At 40.0% G+C, this 12,765-nt stretch overlaps 1 non-coding gene across 1 annotated transcript; it reads right to left on the reverse strand.

The window, feature by feature from the left end:
* Positions 1–9,197: 9,197 nt before the first annotated feature.
* TRNAC-GCA (transfer RNA cysteine (anticodon GCA)) lies at positions 9,198–9,269 on the reverse strand. The gene has a single exon. It is a non-coding gene; the product is annotated as a tRNA-Cys (tRNA).
* Positions 9,270–12,765: the final 3,496 nt, after the last annotated feature.

Consider the following 12,765-nt stretch of genomic DNA (forward strand, 5'->3'; position numbering starts at 1 on the left):
CACTGACTAATATTAGCATTGTCTTCATAATGGAAAGACCATGAGCTTTGAACCAGAGAGACAGACCTGAATTCAAATCCTGCTCTTGCTACTTGTTTTTAATCTTCCATGTAGATTCTTATCTGAATGAGCCTCAGTTATCTCATCTGTAACTTGAGGATAATGCTGACCTCACTGGGTTAGGGGAAGAATTAAGAGTGTTAAATATGCACAGCACTAGCTCATAGTAGGTGGTCAAATATGATGGGGAAGAAGGTGTTCTGTTGTTTATTGACTAGAGAGGATTTTCCTTCTCTCCCATTCATCCAAAATAGCTTTATTAGAACAATGGTACGTGGTACTTGCTCCATGGCTAATCAGTCATTTGTGATCACAACAAGCTACTTCCAGAAAGTGATGGAGTTGGGGCTGGTTTGACTCAGGCCCTGCTTGCTTCCTCCCATGTGAGTCACTGCAAATAATTTCCTCCTCACTGCAGGGGCAGAAATTCCTCATCCAGAATGAGCTGAGCACATGTGGCACTGTTCCTAATCCTCAAACATTTCCATATGGTCCACTGGCTGCCGGCTCCGCAGCTCTGCCTCTTCTGCCTCTTCTTGCCTCTCTTGGTTATGGCAATGATGAGGGCCAGAGTCATGAAGAAGAGAATGAAGGCCTTGCCAGACCATGATTCTCTAATGAACCCGTGGCTGAGCTCATCAGTCCTCTCTCAGCATTCAGACCGCCCTGGGGATCAGCCCCAGACACCAGGATGTGTTTTGGGACAAGGACGACTTCCTTTAGCTTCATGATGGGTGTTGTCAGAGCTGGATTCCTGATGACAAGTTCATTGGTCAAACATCTCTCATGTGTTTATTTAATAAGAGAATGAGTTTGGAGAATTGTGAGCATTCTCCAATAACAACAAGAAATTCAAGCTAGATTACCTATCTTCATTTGGTTTCAGTTTATGATATGCACAATGTGTCTACACAACACTGTTTCAAGTACTACTGCTGAGCGTTCTGCACCTTTAGTGGGTTATTCCGTAGCTGGTACAATTGAAAATAGCAGAAAGAGCATAGCATTGATAATGGGAAGACAGATTTCCATCCTCATCTGCTACCCACTGGGGTGGGAGTGCAGGCAGGCATTCACTTCTGCAATGTCTCCCAGTTTTCTCCTCTGTAACTCCATCTCCAAGGTCCATTGTGAACTCTGAGTACGTACATTTCAGCATGAAATAATAGAAAAAGAGCTTTTCAGCAATACATACTTTTGAATATTTACTGTGTGCCAGGCAACTAGCAGGATCCTATAGAATAAATGAAAAGAAAGACATAATTTCTATTTTCACAGGGTAGGTAAAAATTAAGACTTAAAGAGTTATTGTACAACATCAAGGCAATAATAGAAAAGGTGCCAAAAGCAGGACATGATTAGTTACCACGCAATTTGCACAGAAAATATGGGCTGCAGGAGATCAAATAAATTGAAAGAAAAAGAAGAGAAGTGAATCAGGCATATAGGTTTTAAAAGTTTGTCGTGATGAAAATAAGATTCAGACAGCTAAAGAAAAATAAAGGTCTGGGAAGGAAACTAGATTCTTTTCTTCAAACTGGACAATTGGTCATGGACAAGGCTCTAGACATCTCAAAGCCTCAGTTTTCCCATTTTCCATATGGGGATGGGAATTGGAGTTAAAATGATCTGATTCTATATTAGTTTCATAATTCAAGCAAGGGGGCTTCCATGGTGGCTCACTGTAAAGAATCCACCTGCCAATGCAGAAGACATGGGTTCCATCCTTGGTCCAGGAAAAACCCCTGGAGAAGGAAATGGCAACCCACTCTAGTATTCTTGCCTGAAGAACCCCATAGACAGATGTTCTTGTCTGGAGAACCCCATGGACAGAGGAGCCTGGAGGGCTATAGTCCATGGGGTCAAAAAAAATCAGACTCAACTTAGCGGCTGAACAACAATAACAACAAGAAATTCAAGTCAGATTATCTATCTTCATTTGGTTTCAGTTTATGATATGCATAATGTGTCTACACAACACTGTTTCAGGTACTACCGCTGAAATAGCTCCTTGACTATAAATCACACCTTACCATCGTGATTGTTAATCTTTCTTAAGGAAGATCCTATGGTTGATGCTTATCTCCGTTCCTCTTATTGTGTTTGTCAAAGTGTCTGTGTGCCCATGGCCAGTGTTTAACAAAGCCAGTCGGCTGATAAGTTTGTACAATGTTGTTCCAAGCCATCGGGGGCATCACCCAAGTAGATACTTGGACTAATTCTCAGACCCCCTGAAAGAGTGCAACACTGAAAATTTATGCAAGGAGAGAAAAATGTGTGAAAATGTTCAGCAAACTCTCTTTTTTCACCAAGCCAAGCACTTGGTGTCTTTTTTCTTTTTTTTGCAAATTTGTGAAATGACAAAAAGATTTCTCAGGCTGTGGGGAACAGATTGTCCCTCTGGCCCAAGTAGAAGGGGGGTGAGACACTGACTGCTGAGTAAGAAACATGCCCAAAGTACACAGACATGATATTTTCATTTCAACTTCAGCGGTTTGAATAGGATGACTGAGGCTTTTTATAGAATTATTGTTTTGGCCCTGTAAATTGGCAAATCCGTTTTCAATCAAGTGGGATCATTGTCTCTTGGAGTGCAATATTTCAAAAGGAAAAAATGGTAGATTTAGATGTGGGCATCTCAGCATCCTTCTCTCCACGGAGACTTAGTAAGTTGCTGTATTGGAATAGGCGTGTGATTCATCTAAAGATAACAGACATGTGTCTTGTAATCTGTCTGGGAAACTGACTTCTGATATTTTAGAATACAGAAAAGAGCAGTAGATTGTATTCATGTGCTGGCTACTTGACATAAGCACCATTATGTAATAGAAAGCAAGATAAGTAGCATAATCTCACATTAGCAACATTATCATTTTTACCAAAGCTGTTCTTCAGCTTTGGGCAAACAGTTGTGGTCTAAAAAGGAACTTCCAGATTTGATATCCCAATGACTTGTTCATTTGCTTATTTGTTACTTTCTGTTTCTTACTTCACCTAATGCTGCCTGATAGCATTTTCCAGGTCTGGCCTCCCACTGGACAACTGGTGAGGGTTGGGTAGGTCTTGTACATCTTGCTATCTCACCCTGTGCCTGATGCTCGAGCTTCCCAGGTGGCTCAATGGTAAAGAATCCACCTGCCAATGCAGGAGATGCAGGAGACTCGGGTTTGATTCCTGTGTGTGGAAGATCCCCTGGAGGAGGAAATGGAAACCCACTCCAGCATTCTAGCCTGGGAAATCTCATTGACAGAGGAGCCTAATGAGCTACAGTCCATGGGATCACAAAGAGGTAGAAGTGACTGAGCGACTGAACATGCTGCTTATTTTGCAAACAGTAACTACGTTTAAAGATATTTTTTTCCCAAAGTGATTTTGACACCCCAAACAACCTTGTGTGTTATGTAAGGCAAGAAATAATGTCTCTTAATTAGCTGAGACCTAAAGAGATAACAGACCTTGTTTGAGGGTCAGCCCCTCCACCACTGTCTCCTTTCCAGGTGAACAAGTCACAAATGCATTTATTCCACCTAAAGTCTTCTTCTTCACCTGACTATTCTCAGATAATTCTGACATTCCATTTAGGGAGCTTCCTGTGCTAAAATAATATATGAGACCTTGGCATATTCTATATCTTTTCCTAAAATCATTCCAATGAAACATAATGAGATAAAAACTCAAAAGCTCCCAACACTAAAAACCATGACACTCAAACTCTTGCAAGAATCTGAAAATAAATTTCACTTGCTATAGTACTTCAGCAACTAAGGATCCCAACTTGTGGCTGTCACAGTAATTGCTGAATGAAGTGGAATATATCCACTAGTTAAAAGAAACTAGGAAGATCTTTGATGCCACTCTCTTATCATATCAGCTATTTCTTTGGCAAGGACCCAGGGTTCTGGTTGATCAGAAAATCATGACATTATTGAAAAGTCAAGATATTGTATCTTACTAAAGAATTATTTCCCAACAGTAAAATATATATACACACACTCAAACACATGTTTTACACACACTTTTTTTCAAACTGAACTAGCATTTGCATCTTCAATTTCCAAATTACCTGGAATGTATTTTTAATATGGCATGAGTTTGAGGGTTGTTTTTTTTTTTCCAAATAGGGAATGCTCACCGTCCTCACTCTATTTTTGAAAAGCCCATCTTCCCTTTAATTTGTACATCAGCAATTTCCTTATTTGCCAGGATGTGTCCCTGGGCTGTATGCTTCATCCTGTTGATCAGTCCTACACTGTGTTAATTAATGTGGCTTAAAAATAAGTCCTTATATCTGCTAGGGTAAATATAACATCTTTGTTTTTTGGCAGAATTTTCTTAGCTATTCTTAAACAACTATTCTTCTGTACGAATTTTAAGTAACATTTTGTCAAGATCTGTGGTGGAGGGGGGTGAAACGCTACTGAAAAATTGGAATGTCATCGAATATGTGGACTAATTTAAGACAAACCCACACCTCATTACCTGGTCCTCAGCCCAGTAAAGTGTACTTTCCCTAATCTGACTTGTCTCACACTGCCCCTGATTCTCCAAATCTTTCCATAATATTCTCAAGAATTTGTACTCTGTCATTAGCAAATTCTCTATAACCTAAACCTGAGGATATTGATTCCTGTCAAGCTTAATAAGTCAGAGTCAGTCTTGCCTCCCATGTAATTTGTGGGTATGTTTGTGGAGAAGGTATCTTCCTTGTTCTTCATGGGCATTTCTCAATTGTTTACCCTCTTTTCTGTTACAAATATCCTTTGAAAAAGACACAATTGGGCTACACCATCTGTTACTTGATACCTCAAATACAGAACTCTTGGGTATTCTCTTATGAAATGTTTTAGCACCTGTATCAGGAATTTTTTCTCCATGCCTACAGTTGTTTTCCTTCCTCTGGTGATTTTCATACTCATGTGAGTAGATTTATCCAATAGTTCAACTTGTTTGCAAGATCTCATTTTATTCACACCTTAACTTACCCAACTACATGGTCATACTCTCAACTCTGCTCAGACTCCTCCATACCTCCCAGCACTTCTTCTCATGGCTTTTGAAATACCTCTTCCTCTGGGTTCCTCAGAGTTCCACCCTGAGTTCCACCATCACACTCGTCAGTAATGATATCAACACTGATGGTAAGAGCAATAATCTATGGAGTATTTTCCTTGTTGAACTCATTTCTCTATGCTATGGAGAGATTTATGCTTTTTTGAATAACAAGTTAAAAGTTTTCCAAATTATAGAAACAGTGCAGGCTTCTTATATCCCTGAAAGAAATGTATAGTCAGAAGGAGAAGGAAATTACATGAAGAGCATGGGGTTCAGAGGGGACAAAGAGCCAGGTATCAGACAGCACTGGATTTGGGCGCAATAGAAAGCTAGTCTGTCTCAACTGACCCCAGGTCTTCCCTGGTGGCTCTGATGGTAAAGAATATGCCTGCAATGCAGGAGGCCTGGGTTCGATCCCTGGGTCAGGAAGATCCCCTGGAGAAGGAAATGGCAACCCATTCCAGTATTCTTGCTTGGAGAATCCCACGGACAGAGGAGCCTGGCAGGCTGCAGTCCATGGGGTCACAAAGAGCCAGACACCACTGAGCGACTAAGCACAGCACAGAGCATTTTAGTTGTCACAGTTTAGGGAAGCAGGTGTTACTGACAGAGGTCAGGGATGCTGTTAAATATCCTGTGGGCAGCCCCACAGCAAAGAACATTTTGAATCAACATGTTAATAGTATTGAGGCTGAGAACCTCTCTGATAAGGAAAATTCAGTAGAGATTCTGGCTCCAAGATATAAGCGCTATGCAGCAATTTGGACACTTTTTCTTGCTGACTTGTGCCTCAGTTTCCTTGAGTATAGAATGAAGATAATAATAATGTTTACCTCATGGAAAATAATTTATGGAGAGCTTTTCCCATGTTGTCTTACACTTAATAAATATGTAAAGAAATTGGAGTATGGCCACTAGAAAATTATATCTGGATTTAGAGATAATTTAATCCCATCTTCCACCCTATGAAGGAAGATTCTTCCCCTATAGCAAGGAGAAGGTGGGACTAATTGAGAGAGTAACATTGACATATACAAAGTGTGTGCGTGCACGCTAAGTCACTTTAGTCATATCCGGCTCTTTGCAACCCTATAGACTGTAGCCTGCCAGGCTCCTCTGTCCATAGGATTCTCCAGGCAAGAATACCGGAGTGGGTTGCCATGGCAATGAACCTGCATCTTTTATGCCTCCTGCATTGGCAGACAACTTCATTACCACTAGTGCCACCTGGGAATCCCCTTTAGCGCAGTATAGTTGCTTTATAAATGTGCTAGTTTCTATTGTGCAACAAAATGATTCAGCTATATGGATACATGTATCCCCTCCTTCTTGAGTCACCCTCCCCCGCCCCATCCCACCGCTCTCAGTGTTCTGTGATGTCCTCACTGTATCTTGAGTCCAACTTTTCATTTTTATCCATAATGACACTCCTCCAGGCAGGCTGCCATCAACTACCTCCTGGTTTCTCACAAAAGTAACCAATTGGTCTCCTTACTTGTGTGCTTTTTGATTGCTTACTTAGTCGCTCAATTGTGTCTGACTCTTTGCAACCCTTTGGACTGCAGCCCACCTGGCTCCTCTGTCCATGGGATATTTTAGTCAAGAATACTGGAGCAAGTTGCCATTTCCTTCTCCAGGGGATCTTCCTAGCCTAGGGATCAAATGTGCATCTTCTGCATTACAAGTGGCTTCTTTACCAGCTGAGCCATCAGGGAAGCCCTGTGTATTTTTTAATCCTTCTTTAATAAGGACTTGTATTCATTTATTAGCTATGTCTACAGGTAATGCAAAAGGCTTTACATCACTTCTTTATTACTAAGAAAAAGTCTATCTTTCATCACTGGCAGTGAATTTGAAGCAGTCAAGGACCCTCTGCCCCTTAGATTCATATAAAAGTTGCTAAATATTCATATCCACAAAGATAAATTTTATTTTAAATGTCCAGGCTCTCAGAATTATTTCTTTTACTGTTCCTGTCCGAATTTGCTTCCTGATCCAATTTAGTTTCGGGGACCCATCTTGTCAGGGATATCATCTGTGGGTGTGAATGTGTTTCTATGATGTGCTTATGTCTCCTATGTAGCGAGTGATATTCATCTTTTTCAATCTTACTTCCATAAATGCTCACATTCAGACCCACACTTCTGCCCACACCATCCATGATAAAATAAGGCCTCGATGTTTGTGGCCAGAGCAGAGAAAAGGAGAATAGAAGTGCCATTAGTCATTTTATTGCATTTTGTTTTAACTCAACCACCAGATTTGATTTTCGTTTTGAACTCGGAACAGTTTTCCACCGAATCACAAGATCAAAGAATTTTAGACCCCAAAAACCATAAAACCTAAATGTGTTTAAATGGTGACATATCACCTTTTAGCCAGAGATACTGTTTCTTAATTATTTTGAACAAATAAGCTAACCTATCTGCTGAGAATAAATAAAAACAAAATGTACCATCTGCATCTGAACTTTACACCATTCCAAGGCAGAGTTGGTCTGTTCTTTTCAGAAAAATCCCCTTTCCTTTGCATTATCACATTACTTTGCCCATATACAGTTTGCCTTCAATTTATCAAAGGTTTAGGTTCTTAATAGGCATAGACCTAATTTCTCTAGTATGGTTTGTTCATATTCAGCAGATTTCTTTATATCTTGACTTGCTTTCCCTAATGTAAGAATGAAGGCACCAAAAAGAACGTCTCTAAAATCACAAAGTAAACAGTATATATTTCAGAGTACATATTTGAGAAAGCTTTCACTTTAGACTTCTGTTGATCATGGCATATCTATACCAATAGTCTTGACAAAATTGAATGGAAGACATATCTGCTACTTTTGTTTTTCTGACAGACTTCCATTAGAAATACATTATAATATTTAATATTCTCTTTCTAAAAATCATTCTTGTCTGTAACAAAAATGTTTGGTTTTGGTTACAGAATCTCTTTTTTAGAGACTTCTCTGAACATCAACAAAGTGTTAGTCACTCAGTCGTATTCAACTCTTTGAGACCACGTGCACTTTAGCCCACCATGAACTATAGTTCTCTGTCCACGGGATTTTCCAGGCAAGAATACTGGAATGGATTGCCATTCCCTTCTCCAGGGATCTTCCTGACCCAGGTATTGAACTCAGGTCTCCGACCCAGGGATTGAACCCAGGTCTCCTGCATTGCGGCAGATTCTTTACCATCTGAGCCACCAGGGATCAACAAAAACTGGCCATAAATGTCAGGAAATCACATATCCTACTGCTAGTTAGGTATCCATAGCCATTTACAATACATATTCTCACTGTGTCCTATTTTTCTTTCAATCTTTCTTGTTTTAAATTTTCTCTTTTGAGTCTCCCACCATCAACCTATTGCCTGAGTTTCCTCTCCACTCTGAGTCTTGCAACTGAAAGAGTAAGCTTGCTTTTAAAACAAAACAAAAAAAAAGAGTCTATATGGCTATTGTAGAAAACCAGCCAGAGGTAGAGAAATTTGCAATCACTGAGTTTCACCAAGTTTTGACAATGAGAGTGGTATAATATGGTTAACCAGTACACTGGCATTTTACACAAGGCAGAATTTGTTTAAGTTCATTTTTATTGGAGGATAGTTGCTGTTCAATGTTGTGTTAGTTGTTGGGTTTTTTTTTTTTTTTTTTTTTGGTGTATGGCAAAGTGAATCAGCTGTAAGTATACATATACTGACTCTTTTTTAGATTTCCTTCCCATTTAAGTCACCACAGAGCACTGAGTAGAGTCCAGAGTACTGTACTATTATTAGGTTCTCACTAGTTATCTATTTTACACATAGTAGTATGCATGTGTCAATCCCAGTCTCCCAAGTCATCCTCCTCTCCTTCCTTCCTTTGTGTCCATATGTTTGTTCTCTAAGTCTGTGACCCTATTTCTGTTTTGCAAATAAGTCCATTTCAAGATTTTTTCTAGATTCTACATTAAAAAAAAAAAGTGAAGTTGTTCAGTCGTGTCCAACTCTTTGCGACCCCGTGGACTATAGCCCACCAGGCTCCTCTGTCCATGGGATTCTCCAGGCAAGAATACTGGAGTGGGTTGCCATTTCCTTCTCCAAGGGATCTTCCCAACCCAGGGATCGAACCTAGGTCTCCTGCATTGCAGGCAGATGCTTTAACCTCTGAGCCACCAGGGAAGCATGATGTTATATGATATTTGCTTTTCTCTTTCTGATATACTCCACTCTGTATGACCTATAATAGGTCCATCCATATTTCTGCAAATGGCACTATTTTATTCCTTAAAAATGGCAGGATTTAAAATAAAAAAGGCAGGATTTAAAATCATATCTTAGCTCCTTTACTTTAGAGATGTCACGTCTCTGAAACTTTTTTTCCCCCTTAAAAAAAAGGTAGTACTCTCCAACTTGTAAGATTGATATAAATGCTGGAGGTAATTCATGCATTCAACAGATATTTATTGAACACATTTTAAGTGTCTTGCCTTGTGCTAGGCTCTGAGTATACAAGAGTACATGTCTATTGTAGAGGTCAGATAGCTCTTTGGACAGAAGTTCCAATTTGATTGGGGGAATGGGCACAAAAATTAATAAGTGTACAGTAAAAACATATACTTATGCATTGCCTAAATTAAAAATATCATGTTATATGAACTAAAGGTTGAGACAGAGTCTTCTGACATTTTTTCTTACAATTTTTGAAATTATTTGTTGAAAAATATTTTAGAGGTATAAACACTTCACCCCCAGTTATTTATATTTCTAGTAAATTACCTTAATTCATTGAGTGCTTCTTCTGAATGAATAAATCAATCACAGAGGGGATAAAATAAGATGAACACTGGATCTGGGAGAAAGAATGTATTCTTCTGCTCTTGAGTTCTAAACGAAGAAATCAAGAGAATGGTTAGATTTAGTTACCATTAGTGGTTGACTTGTTCAAGGGGCTAGCCTCAGGGCAGGGCTCCATGGAAACATGTTTGAAGAAATTAAGCACTATGATCTTGTATTGTATATATAATTCTTTGCCCTTAAAGAGAGAGGACTGAAACAAAAACTGGTGGCAGGAAAATCCATATGTTTTATAAGTCACCAGTGGAGAAGGAAATGGCAACCCACTCCAGTATTCTTGCCTGGAGAATCCCAGGGACTGAGGAGCCTGGTGGGCTGCCATCCATGGGGTCACACAGAGTTGGACATGACTGAAGCGACTTGGCAGCAGCAGCAGCAGCAGTATGAGGGCTCACTGCTGTTCACAGAAACAAAATTTCATAGAATAATTGTTTTTATTTTGTGTCAGAAATTTTCTGTTAGATATTTGGAAGATTAACCTTCTTAAGCACTTACTGAATTCCTCAGTGCACAATGATTAATTCAGTATAATCCTCCAGAGATTTTGAGAGGCTGGAGATATGGTTAAGAAAGGGTTTATTCCCATCTTCAAAGGATCCCAGCCTATGCAAAGAAGGCAGACACTGAATGAATCATTGCAATATCATACAGTCAGTTCTCTAGCGGCAACCGAATGGAGTCCTGAAAATTCAGTGCATCCAAGCTCCAGGGTGTGGGGTACTGATGTTTGTTTTCTTTCCTGGGATGGAAAAAAAAAGAGAGAGAGAGAGAGAGAGAAAGAGAAAGAAAGAAGTCAGTCATCATATCCAGACTGCGCATAGCTGAACTTTTGATATCATTATTATGCTTTGACTAACCCAAAGGCTCGTTGTAATTTCTCTAAACCTTGTAGTGATCGCATCTACTCTCTGCCTAAGTCTACAGCTACGTCTACTCGGTTTTTCATATTTAATATTGTGCCTGAGGGAATTCTCAGTAAAGACCATTTTTACTTGCAACCTTTCTGCCAAAACTGGGCCTCAATCATCAGACCCAGCCACGCTGAGGTATAATGAGTGTTCTTGTCAAGTGTGATATGGTTGTCTAACTACTATGTACCATGCTTTTTTGAAGGGACCTTTACAGTGAGTGGCCTAGTGTTTAAATACCAGCTCTGCTTCCCTGCTATCAAAGTCTCCTAAATGTCTATCTTCTACCTTCACCTCTTCCCAGAATTCTAGCCTCATCTATCCAGCAGCCAATTCCACATTTCTACCTGCTTATTTATTACACATATCAATGATAACATGTTCAAAACAAAACTCTCGATTCTCTACCCTGCAGAACCATTCTCCCTTCAGACTTTTACAGCTCAGAGAATGGTACCTTTATCCACTCAGTATCTGAAACGAAAGCCTGAGATAATGCCCAGTTTTCTCTTTCCTTCTTCTCTACATGTGCCTGCTAACTCTCTTCAGTCATGTTCAACTCTTTGTGACCCCATGGACTGTAGCCCGCCAGGCTCCTCTGTCCATGGGATTCTCCAGGCAAGAATACTGGAGTGGGCTGCCATTTCCTCCTGCAAACGGATCTTCCTGACCCAGGGATTGAATGCCATTCTCATGTCTCCTGCACTGGCAGGCAAGTTCTTTACCACTAGTGTGGAAGTCCATCAGCCAATGCCTCAGAGGGACTCTCTTCTTCCACATTTGCCCACTACAGTTCTCCACAAAGATGTTTCAATTATCTTTTGTAAGCATAGCTAAGATGAATGCTACTCCTTACATTGCAATCCCATTCTTCCAAATTTTACCCAAATGGGGGCACATCTAAGTAATTATCTATTGGTTGACTAAAAACCCATGGTGTAGTGAAGAGGATATGCTTTGGAATCAAAGAGATCACTTCTAATTGGATTTTAGGCTTTTCTACACAAGGAGGTGTGAATTTATACACAACAGCTAACATTTTAAAGCCTAATTTCTCAATCTGAAATAAGATTAAAAGGAGTACCTGTCTGTCATTCATTCATCCATTCTAAAAACATTTGTTGGACTACTAAGAGTGGCAGGTACTGTGATGAGCATTGGTATAGAAAGTAAATAAAATGGATATAAGACTGTCCTTGTTTCCCCTGGTTCTCAGTGGTAAAGAATCCACCTGCCAAGCAGGAGATGCAGGTTCATTCCGAGTCCAGAAGATCACCTAGAGAATGAAATGGCAACCCACTCCAGTATTCTTGCCTCAGAAGTTGAAATTCCATGCACAGATGAGCTTGGGGGCTACAGTCCATTGGGTCTCAAAAGAGTCAGACCTGACTTAGCGACTAAACAAGGCTGTCCATAAATTGCTTAAAGTTTATAATTGAATATAGTGTCAAATGAACACAAGTACTTAACAATGGGTGCCACTATGGTCTGAATGTTTGTGTCCCCCAAAATTCATATGTTGAAATCCTAATGCCTGGTGTAATAGTATTAAGGGTGGGGCCTTTGAGAGGTGCTTAGGTCATAAGAGTAGAGACCTCATGATGGGATTAGTGTTCCTAGAAAAGAGACCAAAGAGGATTCCCCTACCCTTTCTTCAATGTGAAGATACAACTCAGAAGCTCAGAAGTCTGCCACCCAAAAGAGGGCCCTCTCTTGGCCATACTGGTACTGTGCTCTCAGATTTCCAGCCTCCAGAATTGCGATAAATAAGTTTCCAATTATAATCCACCCAGTCTTTTATATCTTGTTATGGCAACATGAACGGACTCAGACAGGTGCTCTGTTCTTTGGCCTTCTGATACTAGGCATCATCTATCTTCTATTTCAACCTTCCTCAGATATCTTCTGATTCT

This window comes from Bos indicus, chromosome 14 (genome assembly GCF_029378745.1).
Source record: "Bos indicus isolate NIAB-ARS_2022 breed Sahiwal x Tharparkar chromosome 14, NIAB-ARS_B.indTharparkar_mat_pri_1.0, whole genome shotgun sequence".
In the NCBI taxonomy this organism is placed as follows: Eukaryota; Metazoa; Chordata; class Mammalia; order Artiodactyla; family Bovidae; genus Bos; species Bos indicus.